Here is a 14,228-nt window from a genome sequence, read left to right as displayed (position 1 = left end):
ATTACATGAAATTCAAATTTCAGTGTCCGTAAGTAAAGTTTTACTGGAATATGGCCATGTGCATTTGCTTCTGAACTATCTGTTGCTGCCATTGTACTACACCGGCAGAGTTGAGTCGTTGTGACAGAGGGGGTGTGGGTCACAAAGCCTGAAGATGTACCAGCTGGCTTTTTATCGAAATTACTTGCTGACCTCTGCATAGACTGAGGCCAGAGAAGGACTATCTTGGGGCAGGTCGGATGAAGCGTACCTCATGTCAGTGACAGGAGCTAGACCAAAAGGTCCTCCTTTCTGTGGGGTCTGGGTTGGAGAGGGTGATCGGGAGCACACATTCCATTCCAGTGTCAGACCATGAAACAAATTCTGAGAATGGAGGAGACAGAAACATAATACCTACCTGTACCCACCCATGCTGGGGGTCCAGGAATATTGGCTCAGCATGTCATCCAGTACCTGGTTTGAGGCACCAAAAAAAGATACGGGGCTAACTGTGCTGCCAAATCCATCTTTAGCTACATATTAAAGCAAGGTCAGAAATAAGCATTCAGGAGATTTAGTATTGTTTTCCTCAATACAACTGACTCTTTGAGTGGGATAATTCTTTGATGCATAGGACTATTGCTGCCCATTAAATGCCAGTAGCCTTCCCAGCCATGCTGATAAGCAAAACAAAAACAAAAACAAAAAAAGTATTAGAGAATTGGCTCCCTCTCATAATTCTCAGTGCCTGCTAAGAGTCGAGAATAAGAGAGGGATTGGGTCCTAGTGTCTCAACCTGCACCTTATGCTGGTGTCAGGATGACTGGATGCTTCCAGAGCCCAGGAAGAGCTTGAGCTACTGGAATATGTACCCAGAAGGGAAAGCACTTCTCTGGCTCTGTGACTCGATTAGACTTTGAATGCTTTGAACTCAGTGGAAGGGACACAGCATGTCCTTCATGGCCAGGTTTCATTCTCCTTGACTTACCTCTCCTGACAAGAAATCACTGGCTTGCTTACAAGCAGGGACAAGAGCAATTGGGATCTCCCACCCAAAGCAAAACTTCCTCCTCAGGAGTGCAGGCTGGGTGGAAGATGGTAGCCCCACCAGATAGCCACACTTACCTGCGACAAATAGCTGGGGGCCAGATGACAAATTCTGAGCTCTCTCAGGAAGGCAGGTCTCTACCCAGGAGCTGGAAAAGAGGGGTAGGAGCCAGTGTTCTTGGCTAAACCAGTCTGGAGTGGGGTTTCCACCTCCCTGACTTGGGAAGGTGGAGGCAGGGAGCACATCTAGGTTCAAATACTACTGACTCTTGCTATTCATACTGAATTCTAGTAGGTTTTCTTGCATAAACATTTCTTCAGTTGCTATCTGCCCTTGGGACCATTTCCAGAGGCTTTCCATGGTTTTTGGGTTTTTTAAAATAATTTTTGCCACTTCAGTTGGAAATGGGTCCACTCCAGAAGTCCCTCTTTCAGGTTCTCTCTTTTTGTATCTCCAAGCCAGTAAGTGTTAATTGTGGGGGGCCCTTGGGTGAGGAGTGGGAAAGAGGCATAATATCACAAGTGATATAACTTCCATTTGGCTGAAGGTAATTCTCTGGAGAGAGGGTCTGCCGTGAGCTGTTAGTCGCTGACTCCACAGCAGCTAGGGGATGGATGTCCTGCTCAAACAAAGGGGATCTGGGGAGGCCACAAAGAATTCCACCATGTAACTTGGGGCCAGGCCTAGGGTGAGGTGACTGAAGCAACTAGGATGCAAAATTCAAAGAGGCACCCCCTCTCGGGGTCATTGTGCAAATGTAGACTCAACACCTGAGCATGGGAGCCTTAAGTCTTGTCCCCTGAGTGCCTCATCCTAGTGACCCTGACACCACTCATCCTTTGCTCCCCCTGGTAGACCTACCTGTGACTTTCATCCCAACAATGACTTCTTCTTGAAACACAAGCAATTCCTCACCTTCTGTGCATCACTAAACACTGTAAATGTTGCGGTGCACAGGTCACTGTATCGTTTTATTTTTATGGTACCTTTTTTCCTCACATCTTGCTCACTTAACAGACCATTGCTCCACAAAGTCAGGAATAGAGTCTATTATTTTCTGGCATCTGTAGCCCCAAGCCATACTAGGCACTCAATTGGGTAATGAAACAAAAGACTGAGTGAATAGATGGTGAGTGAATCTAACCAGTCACTCAACTCCTACTTCACAGTAAATCTGTAAAATAGATGTTAGAGCCAGAGTCTCCCTTTGAAAGCATCTGATCCAGTATTTCTCAAACTTGAATACTATTTACAACTGCTTTAAACACAAAAAATATCTCATGAAACCCCTGACACTATTTTTGTGGACCCACAGATTCCTTGTTCCAGTTTGAGAAAAACACATAAAAAGTCTTACTCTATGAACACTTCAGTGATTTTTCACAGAAAATAGGAAGATTTGTCATTAGAAATTTTTTTTGAGATTGTCATCAAAAAGAAAGCAGCAAATTAAAGATTGCTCTTGGAACTCAGCCTCGCACATGTACCCCCAGATCTCACCCAAGTCCCTCATTTTAACTAAGCTTCATAGGGCAGGGGAACCAGGGTCTGCATTTTAGCTCTGATAATTTTTAGCTTTTTGGAGATGGGTAAGTCACTTGACCTATAAAAGCCTCCTTTTCTCCATCCATATAGTAGTAATAATAACATTGATATTATAAGGTTGTCATGGGCATTGAGTTAGAAAACCTAGGAAAGTGTTTTGGAATACACACTGGGCCATACACACTGTAGTTTGTTAGTGTGTAGAAAAATCTCACTCTTCCTCCTGTGTGTCTCCTTTGCTCTCACACAACTACCATACTCATAGCACTTCTGACACTGGACGTGTGTAAAAGTTTGTCCCCTCCAAGCAGTACTCTGTGACACCAGCTGTGTCCTTTAATTTAACTCCATTCTGACACTATCTGCCTGGAGATAGTGTTGAGTCCCGCAGGTCGAGGACTCAGTCCCACAAAACTGCCCTCACCCCACTTCAGATGCCAATCTCTAGTCCAAGTTCTCACCTGTGCTTCTCACCAATGGGCTATAAATCAGAGGTTCCCATGACCCCCTTTTGGGGATCCATTAGTCTGTTAGAGCAGCTCACAGAACCAGGGAAATAGTTTACTTACTGTTTACCAGCTTATTATAAAAGGGTATGATAAAGGATACAGATGAACGTCCAGATGGGACAGATGCATAGGGCCAGGAAAGGAGTGCGGAGCTCCCATGCCCTCTCCAGGCACACTATTCTCCTGTCACCTCCATGTGTTCACCAATCTGGAAGCAACCCGAATGCTGTATTTTTGAGATTTTATGGAGGCTTAATCACATAGGCATGATCAATCATTACCTCCATTTCCAGCCCCTCTCTCTCTCTGGAAGATGGAGAATGGGGCTGAAAATTCCAAACTTCTTTTTTTAAATTTTTAAAAAATGTTTATTTTATTTTTGAGACAGAGAGAGACAGAACATGAGCAGGAGAGGGGCAGAGAAAGAGGGAGACACAGAATCTGAAGCAGGCTCCAGGCTCTGAGCTGTCAGCACAGAGCCTGAAGTGGGGCTCAAACCCACAAACCATGAGATCATAACAGGCTCAACCGAATGAGCCACCCAGGTGCCCCCAAAATTCCAAGCTTCTAACTGTGGCTTGGTCTTTCTGGTGACCCTAACAAGTCCCTAACAAGGAGTCCATCAAGAGTCATCGCATTAGAACAAAAGACATTCCTATCACCCAGGAATCCCAAGAAATTTTGGAGAAACCAGGGTCAAAGACCAAATATTGGAACAAATGATGCTCCTAGTGTTCTTATCATTTAGGCAATTAAAAGGGTTTTAGGAGCCCTGTGCCAGAAAGCAGGGGCAGAGACTAATATACATATTTTCTATTGTCTCAGAGTTAGTATTGCTCATGAGCCAAGCATGTCACAGAAAGCTTCTGACCTTTCCGTGAACATTTTGCCAGACACTATGGAGGTGGGGGTAGGGTTTGCCACATGATCTGAACAGGATGGAGGACCTGCTGTCCCTGTGTCATGTTGCTGGCAGGTCGAGATGCTACTGCTTCTTCAGACAGAAAGGAGCCTTCCTCAAGGTGATGTTCTCTTCTCTGCTTTGTTCACTGCCTTTTGAACACATACCTGGACTTCATGGGGGCAGCATGTGCCCATGTGGCTGGAGGGCCACAACACTTGCAAAGTACAGCATGCATTTACCTCGAGACCCCATTGTGAGCCTGGCCCCAGCTCATAGTGTAGCTTTCTTGGACAGGGATTCCAAACCTCGGTTGTCCCATAGACCAGAAAACTCTTTTCCAGGAGAACCGGACCCTTATGGGTAGGGAAAGAAGAGCCAGGCTATCCCAGACCTTCCTGCTCATGTTGGCTTGACATGTTGGCCCTTGACTAGTCTAACATCTTTTTTAGCAGCAAACTATAGCTGTCATTGTCTCCTACTCCTAATACCCCAGCCTCTGGGCCACAGTCACAGCTGCTGCAGGACTCTGAAAAAGTTGCAAACTAATTCAACCTTTAACCCCTCAGCAGGGAAATGCTGTTCTAAGTTAGGGGATCTCAAAAATTGCCTGTCAGCCACATGCTCAATTTGAAAGTCTCTCCAGGGTCTAGACTCAGGGGGAGGGGCGTTCTGTCTGATCTCAAGGTGAGTTGCACGGTGTGTTTTCCAAAAAGACCTCCCTCACACTCAAATAACTCAACATCACCAATAATGGAGCCCATTGCCATGATGTGTGTTATAGATTGAATGTTGGTATGCACCTACCCCATCCCCAATTCATACATTTAAGCCTAATCCCCATTGTGATAGTATTTGGAAGTGAGGCTTTTGGGAGGCAATTAGGTCCTGAGAGTGAACCCTCATGAACGAGAGTAGTGCTCGTATAAGAAAAGGCCCCAGGGAGCTCCCTCTACCTTCCTGCAATGTAAGGTTATAAGGAGAATAAGGCCATCTATGAACCAGGAAGAAGTTCTCACCAGACACTGAATCCTCCCATTACCTTGATCTTAGACTTCCTAGCCTCCAGGTTACTCTCCTTCCCACAACTCCTCTTTAATGCCTATGTCATGGTTTCTCCAGTTTCTGCTTCTTCTCTAACTCCCTCTTTGCTTCTTTCTCTAGCTTCAATTGCTTGCTCCACCCATGAAGGGAATGTCCTGCAGAGTTCCTTTGTCTTCTCTTCCATCTATACTTTTTCACTTGACAATCTCACATAATATTGGGAATTATAGGCATTTGTGGCCACAGAAAGAAAGAAGCTCTATGTACCATAGAGTAGGCAAGAAGGGCAATTTAAATCTTGTTCACCCTAAGCCAGGGCTTAATAAGTCCCTTTATAAAGGTTACTATAAAGTAAATGACAAACATTCATCTCATGGACATGAACTGAGTTGTAAAATCACAGTAATTTGCTGAAAATAACAGGATCAAATACTTTTTTTCTGAAACTTTGAATTAAGTTATTTGCTAATTTATATTAAAAGGCAAATACCTTGTTCTGAGTAAAAGACAATATATTGGTGACACCATGAAAATAGAATTTAAAAAATACTAATTATTTCACAAGCATGTATTGCCTCCATAGCAAAATTTAGTATGTATCTGTGTGGTATATAATTATTTATATCATCTGCCCATAACAGCAACCTCCTTCATCTAGGAAACTATCCTTGCACCCCAGCCATGAGTCTGCTTCTGGCCACTAATGAGGGTAGGTGGCACAAGTTGGGAATTGATTTCTAAGGCATTGTGATTGGGCCAGCAACGGGCACATGATCTGGACAGAGTTTTTCTGTGGGATTTTTCTCATTAGAACTTGGAAAACAGCCCTATTTCCTCTCTGGTTGCATTCTCCCAAGAGGTAAAGCTGGGACTGCCCACAGTTACATCCCCTCAACCAGTGAGCAGCCAGTCCAAGAGAACAAAGCCAACTTAATTATTATTATTATTTTGCTTAAAATATATATAGTTTATTGTATGTCAGTCACACCCTTTTTTAATTAATGTATTTTCAAGTTAGTTAACATACAGTGTACTCTTGGCTTCAGGAGTGGAACCCAGTGATTCATCTCTTACATATGACACCCAGTGCTTATCCTGAAAAGTGCCCTCCTTAATGCCTGTCACCCATTTAAACCCCACCACCCCCCTTCCAGCAATGCTCAGTTTGTTCTCTGTATTTGAGAGTCCTTTACAGTTTGCCTTCCTCTCTGATGGTATCTTATTTTTTCCTTGCCTTCCCCTATGTTCATCTGAGTTTCCCAAATTCCACATATGAGTGAAATCATGTATCTGTCTTTCTCTGACTTATGTAGCTTAGCATAATTCTCTCCAGTTCCATCCATGTTGTTGAAAAAACAAATTTCATTTTTTTCATCACCGAGTAGTATTCCATTGTATATATATACCACATCTTCTTTATCCATTCATCAGTTGATGGACATTGGGCTTTTTCCACAATTTGACTATTGTTGATATCACAGCTATGAACATTGGGGTGCATGTGCCCCTTAGAATTAGTCTTTTTGTATTCTTTGGATAAATTGCTAGTAGTGTATTTCTGGGTCAATGAGTAGTTCTCTTTTTAATTATTTGAGGAACCTCCATAACTGTTTTCCAGAGTGGCTGCACCAGTTTGCATTCCCACCAACAGTGCAAAAGAGTTCCTCTTTTTCCACATCCTCGCCAACATCTGTTGTTTCTTGAGTTGTTCATTTTAGCCATTCTGACAGGTGTGAGGTGATATCTCATTGTGGTTTTGATTTGTATTTCCCTGATGATGAGTGACGTTGAACATCTTTTCATGTGTCTGTTTGCCATCTGGATATCTTCACAAAGCCAACTTTATGACTCAGTGGATCAGATAATACCTCAATTCATGATGGATAGTTTGGGTTGCCTAGTATCTCGTGTTTAAGACTCAGTCTCTACCAGGGTCTAAATTCAGCCTTGTTCTGAGAATTAGTGTCCTGGGAGCTTGTGGTTTCATGGAGGGTGGGGGTGGGGGTGTTTTGGACTCTCTTCTCTAAAGAGGCACAGGCTTTCCTGTGTACAAAAGAGGTTCTTGTACCAAAGGCTAATTGAAAATCTTCCCTAACATGGTTTTGTTGCCATATAAACCAGGATAATAATGACTAACATGGTTTTCACTTCTACTATCTCAGTTAAGCTTCACGACAATTTGGTGAAGTAGGTCTTATGATCTCCATTTAATCAGAGAGGAAAACTAAGACACTGTTCTAAAGTTAAATGCCTTGCTCTAGTTTACATGGCTCACAGGTGATGACAGCTGGACTCAGACTCCCAACTGCAACACTGTCCCTCACCCACCCAAAATAGCTACCTAAAGGCATGTTTACATCACCAGCCTCTGGCATCTTCTCAATGCACAGAGCCAAATTAGATTTATCTAGCTTTGGCCAAGGGTAAGGGCATGGAGTGGGGTGGGTAAAAGCAGGATACCAGTAGGTCTCAGTATGGGCTGATTTTGTTGAACTCCAAAGGATCACATCCACAAAGGTGATGACTACATTATAATATATATGGAAGTATATATGGATAAACTTACATCATGTCTAAAATTTGCTTTAAAATGGCCGGGTGGGGGTGAGGGGTGCACCTGACTGGCTCAGTTTGTGGAGCATGCAACTCTTGATCTTGGTCATGAATTCAAGTCCCATGTTGAGCGTGGAGCCTACTTTAAAAATTAAATTAAACACTTAGATCAAATCAAATCAAATTAAACGGCCAGAAAGTGAGAAATCAGTAATGTAATAAGATTGGCCATGTGTTGATAATTGTTGAAGTTGAGTGATGAAAATATAACTTATTATACTATGTTCGCCACATAATAAAAAGTAAAAAGTGTGCTAAAGTTACCAAGATAGACATTCTGGGCCAAAACACACCTTAAAAGTTTAAAAAATAGAATCTATACAATGCTCTCAGATCACAATGGAATTGAATTAGAAACCAGTAACAGAAAGATAGCTGGAAAATCACAAAATACTTGGAGATTAAACAACACACTTTTAAATAACACATGGATCAACTGATGGGCATTGAAGAGGGCACTTGCTGGGATGAACACTGGGTATTGTATGTAAGCGATGAATCATGGGAATCTACTCCTGAAGTCAAGAGCACACTGTATACGCTGTATGTTAGCTAACTTGACAATAAGTTACGTTTAAAAAAAATAAAGAAAAAATAACACACAGGTCAAAAAAGGACTCTCAAGATACATTAAAACTAATTTGAACTAATTGAAATAATAAGCTGGACTTCATCAAAATTGAAAATGTTCTGTTCTTATGTTCTGTGAAAGACAATGTCAAGGGATGAGAAGACAGCCAGACTGAAGAAAATATTTGCAAAAGATATTTCAGGTAAATAAATATACAAAGAACTCTTAAAAATTCAACATTAAGAAAATGAATCCAATTAAAAAATGGGCCAAAGACCTGAATAGACACATCATCAATGAAATACAGATGACAAATAAGCATATGAAAGGTTCAACATCATGTCATGAGAGAATTGCAAATTAAAACAACAATGAGATACCACTATGCACCTATCAGAATGAACAAAATCCAGAACACTGACAATGCCAAATGTTGACAAGGATGTGGAGTAGCCAGAACTCTCATTCATTGCTGGTGGGAATGCAAACTGGTACAGCCACTTTGGAAGACAGTTTGGAAGCTTCTTACAAAACTAAACCTACTCTTTTAAAAAAAATTTTTTTTCAACGTTTATTTATTTTTGGGACAGAGAGAGACAGAGCATGAACGGGGGAGGGGCAGAGAGAGAGGGAGACACAGAATCGGAAACAGGCTCCAGGCTCTGAGCCATCAGCACAGAGCCCGACGCGGGGCTCGAACTCCCGGAACACGAGATCGTGACCTGGCTGAAGTCGGACGCTTAACCGACTGCGCCACCCAGGTGCCCCAAAACTAAACCTACTCTTACCATACAATCCAGCAATAGCACCCCTAGGTTTCTACCCAAAGGAACTGAAAACTTACATTCACACAAAATCCTGCATGTAGATGTGTATAACAGCTTTATACACAGTTGCCAAAACCTGGAAGCAACCGAGATGTCTTTCAGTGGTAAATGGATAAATAAAGTGTGGTTCATTCAGACAATGAAATTATTTAGCACTAAAAATAGATGAGCTATCAAACCGTGAAAAGATATGGAAGAACCTTAAATGCAGATTACTAAATGAAGGAAGCCAGTCTGAGAAGGCTGCATTCTGTACAGTTCCAGGTATATGATGTTCCAGGAAAGGCCAAATTAGGGGAAGAGTAAAAAGATCAGGGGTTGCAATGGGATGCAGGGGAGCAGTGTGAGAGAGATGAACAGGCAGAGGACAGAGGACTTTTAGGGCAATGAGGCTATTCTGTATGATACTACAACAGTGGATAAATGTCACTATACATTTGTCAAAACCTATAGAATGGACAACATCAAGGGTGAATCCTGATATAAGCTATGGACTTTGGGTGATAATAATGAGTCAATATAGTTTCTTTAATTGCTACAAATGTACCACTCTGGTGCAGGATACGGAGAGTAGGGGGTGCTGTGGGTGTGTGGGGATGGGTTTATATGGAAACCTTGTGTGTGTGTGTGTGTGTGTGTGTGTGTGTGTGTGTGTTTACACATACATTAGCTTATGCAAATGATAATCCACTTTTAAGAGGGCTGAGGTAGGAAAGAGGAAGCTACATAATCAAACAAATGTAATGGTGTGTATAAGTCTCAGTTGGCTAAATTTCTTTTCTTTTTTTTAAAGGCCTAGGTTTTTTCTTTTTTTTTTCTTTTTTTTCTTTTTTTTTAAATTTTTTTTCAACATTTATTTATTTTTTTGGGAGAGAGAGAGACAGAGCATGAATGGGGGAGGGGCAGAGAGAGAGGGAGACACAGAATCGGAAACAGGCTCCAGGCTCTGAGCCATCAGCCCAGAGCCTGATGCGGGGCTCGAATTCATGGACCGCGAGATCGTGACCTGGCTGAAGTCGGACGCTTAACCAACTGCGCCACCCAGGCACCCCTAGGTTTTTTCTTTTAATGTTTATTTTATTTATTTATTTGTTTGTTTGTTTGTTTATTATTTCGAGAGAGAGAGAGAAAGAGCGAGCTGGGAAGGGGCAGAAAGAGTTGGAGAGAATCCCAAGCAGGCTCTGCACTGTCAGCACAGAGCCCTGAGGCAGGGCTTGAGCTCACAAACCATGAGATCATGACCTGAGCTGAAATCAAGAGTCAGATGCTCGGCCAGCTGAGCCACCCAGGTGCCCCTAAATTTATTTTCTTTAAATCAATTTAATTCTGGCTCCAAGACCTAGTCCTTTCTACAAGATCCCTTGGGGCACTGTTGAGCTCCCCGCACAGGGGTGTTCTGGCACTCCAGAATGCTGGTACGGAGCCCTGAGAATCAGAGAAGGGTCCTTACTCTCCAGTTTAGAACAGTTGCCACTATCCTCATTGTTCAGGCCTGCAGTGTTTCCAGATATGGTACCTTTTGGTTTGAAGGTCACTTGTGGGATCTTTTCTGAGGTTGGGAATGCCCTACTGGAGTCTCAGCCTCCCTCTTTCCCATACTCAGTCATCCTCCTGAGGCCTGGCTACCACCTCATGGAATGTGGAGCAGAGTGAGAGTGACCAAAGCTCAAGGCTCCCAGACCTCTTCCTTCCTGTTCAGTTTGGGGGGGTTGGGGAGGGGTCCCCTGCCTGATTCCCAGAGGCCCTGCCCCTCGTGCATCCTCATCATAGTCCCTTGGTGACCTCTGCTGTGACAGCAAATAGGCCTCTCTTAAGAGGCCTTAAGAGAGACTGTCTCTTAAGACTGTCTCTGCCTCAAGAACAGCCAAGTCGGGCAGGACCCCTCAGCTTGGCCGCCTGGGCAAACCAGGAAGGGACAAGATGGAAAGGGGTGTGGTCGAAGGGGAAGAAGGAAACAATTGCTTCCACTTTTGCAGTAGACAACAGGCCAGAGGAGAGCCAGGTTGGTCCTGCAGGTGCTGCTGAGTTCCTTTAGCCCCTCCTCCCACTGCTCTCTGGATCTCACTGTGTCAATTCTGGCAAGGCCCTCACCTCACAGGCCTGCCTCCCAACGATGGCACTTGTGTCTGGTCCTTCCGCCTGCCCCGGGGCCTCTGTTCTTCTTCCTTTGCCTTAAGGTGTAATTGTGACTCATCTGCTATCTCCACCACTAGATCACACACTCCTATGGCCATCTCAGGGAGCCAGGGAGCCAAGTCTGGTAGCCTGCATGTAGAGGATGATGTAACAGTGTGTGGGGAGGGCATCCTGCCTCTTTTTGCCCAGCTCTGCCACGAGAGAGTGGAGGGGGGGAGCAAACCCAATCTTCTCTTCTCAAATTTCCTCATCTTGCAGCTGCCCAGGAGGCCCTGGGCGCCGAGAGCAGAGATGAGTGGTCCCCCTGCCACTGCCGCCCTGCCAGCCTCTCCCCACTAGACCCGCTCTGTGAAATTCCCTATCCCCACCCCTCCCCCCCACACCAAGACCAGCAGGAGCCATGGGCTGCAGAGAAAGAGGTGTCCTCAGGCTACTGAAACTCCAGCCTCCCAGAGTTTTCTGCGGCCATACCTACCTGCAGATGCACTTCTGCAGATGGCCTACCTGGGGTTGCCAGCCACATGTGGCCCCATCAGCGCTCAGGGAGTGATGATACCTGAGACCTTACCTGCTCTTCTGCAGAATTCCTGCACCTGGTATTCCTGAAGGCCTCCTGAGTGTGTGGCTCCAGGCCCGCAGCCAAGGAGACATAGACAGAGAGAGGTATGTGTTCTGCCCTCAGGGAGACTTCACTCAGATTCTGGGGGCCAGGCCTGATGGGAAACAGTTACAGACACATTAACTGCATGGGTTGTTAATTCCTGGGTCAGTGGGACCAGCCTGATCTGCTCCTTCCATCCCACCCAACGCACCCTTATAACCTCCAACAGGATGCTCCAGGGCAGTTCTCCCACCATGAGTCCCCAGATTCACCTGCTCCTTTATCTCTTTGCTCTTTCACTTGTCCCCAGTGATTACGCATGTGTCTGAAATCAAAACATGGAAGGTTACAATGCAGTGTTTCTCACGCTTGCACCACTGCAGTGATTTTTCCCATACGTGCCTTCCTATGATGTGCTAATTTTTCCTGACCACGTCTGGCTTTTATTTCTTGTTACCTATCACAAACAGAGGAGCTGTACAAATAAATACATAGGTATCCAGCAGCCAAAGTCACCAAGGGTAGAGAAGAGAAAGTTGAGATGGCACAGAGGTGGTATTTTAGGCTGGGCAGGCAGCTCTGAAAGTGGCAATAGTCTATAGTCCATTGTCGAGAACTCAGTCATAAGGCGCCAACCCAAGGGCAAATGGCCTGGGAAATGTAGTGTCGTTGCAGAAGCAACTGTATTGATGGCCACTTAGCCTGACTCTGCCTTCCTCACGAGAAAAACACTAGAGTAGGTGTCAGAGTCCCAGGTTAGAGTCATTCTTTCAATCTCTTACTCCGAACCTCGATCCCCTCCTTTGAAGGATGGGAGAAATAATACCAGCCTTGCCCATCTCATTGGGTATTTTCAGGGACAAGTAGCATCAGGATGTTGTTCGTGAAAATTCTTGCTCAACTGAACTCTAAAGGGCTAAGCCAAAGTTCACTGCTACTTCTGCAAAGCATTTGGGGGAATCCGAGCATTCGAAGTTCTCAGCTGCATCTACCCAGATATCCCCACCATGAGTCTCAGAATCCGATACTGCCCTGGCAGGCCCCTCACTGTGGGAGGCCATACAGAAGGCCATGGGGGCTGAGAATCCAGTATCCTCTGATGCTCTGTGATTACAATTAAGTCCACAGCTGGAGTCTGGTCTTCTGTTCTGTCTGCCCTCTGGCTGCAGGAGATTAGAGTCTCCTTAAATACTGCCAAGGAGGCCTCCTGGCTTTCACATTTCACCTTGAGTTGGTGAGTGACCCCCTGTGCTGGCCATTTTCTCTCTTCAATAACTTCAATGCTCTCGGCAAGAGTCATCCAATTCCATAGTCCTTCCAGTCACCCTCTCCCTCCAGTGCTGGGTTCGTTGGATCTGCTGGTGTATTCCCTTCTACGGGCATTGCATCCCAGATCACCACTGGTGAAAATTTTAACAGTTGCGTGGCTACAGCATGCCACGGACTACCTGTATTCCACCAACCACTAGTACTGAGGTCCTCGCTGCCAGCTAGCCAACAAATGATTCACTTCCCAGATTCCTTTTTATTTTTTTTAAATGTTTATTTTTGAGAGAGAGAGCGTGCACAAACGCATGAGCAGGGGAGGGGGAGAGAGAGAGAGGGAGACACAGAATTCAAAGCAGGCTCCAGGCTCTGAGTTGTCAGTGCAGGGCCCGATGTAGGGCTTGAACCCTCAAACTGAGAGATCATGACCTGAGCTGAAGTCGGATGCTTAACCAATGGAGCCATCCAGGCACCCACCCCTGCCAGATTCCTTTTTAGAGTCAGCTTCCTAGGACCACCCCCAGCACCAATTACCCTAGAATAAATTCCCATTCTGACATGGAGAGCTGCAACTGTCTACCCACACAAAGGGTTTTTTGGAAAGTATTTGTGGGAAGTGCATCTGTAAAGGAATGGGGAAGGTAGGACAGACAGACAAAGAAGCCAGCCTGTAATGTGGTTGCAGCTGAGGCCTTAGCACATCATAGGAGGAGCTCTGGAGCTGGAATGATCCTTCAGAATTATTCCAAATTGAAGCAAGGGAGTCTGACCTTTGGATGCCTGCATCAGCCGGTCTCTAGCTACGGTCTGCTCCCGCACAGAGGGCAGTTTCCCACAGCCAGGGAAATTCCCATTGCAGAATGACCAGCCACCAGTATCCCCAGCATTTGGGAGGGAGGTGCATCCCGTAGACAGGAAATATGGGGGAGCACCACAGTATCCACTAAAGCGAGGCTCTTGGCCCGGTCTTCATACGGCTGTAGCCATAGAGCTCACACCACTTTCTACAGCAACATTCCCTTCTTATGACCAAAAGACCATGCAGGTTAGCATTTCTCTCTTTTTATTTAACTTCTGTACTCTCTGGAGGAGAGGGGCTCAGGAAGATGTGGCTGGCTGTTCCCCCATACCCCTTTGAACCATGGGAAGTTAGACGAGGTTGTCCCAGGACCTCTATGTCCCTGGCAT

This window comes from Prionailurus bengalensis, chromosome A3 (genome assembly GCF_016509475.1).
Source record: "Prionailurus bengalensis isolate Pbe53 chromosome A3, Fcat_Pben_1.1_paternal_pri, whole genome shotgun sequence".
NCBI classification, from domain to species: domain Eukaryota; kingdom Metazoa; phylum Chordata; class Mammalia; order Carnivora; family Felidae; genus Prionailurus; species Prionailurus bengalensis.
This window is presented reverse-complemented; position numbering follows the sequence as displayed.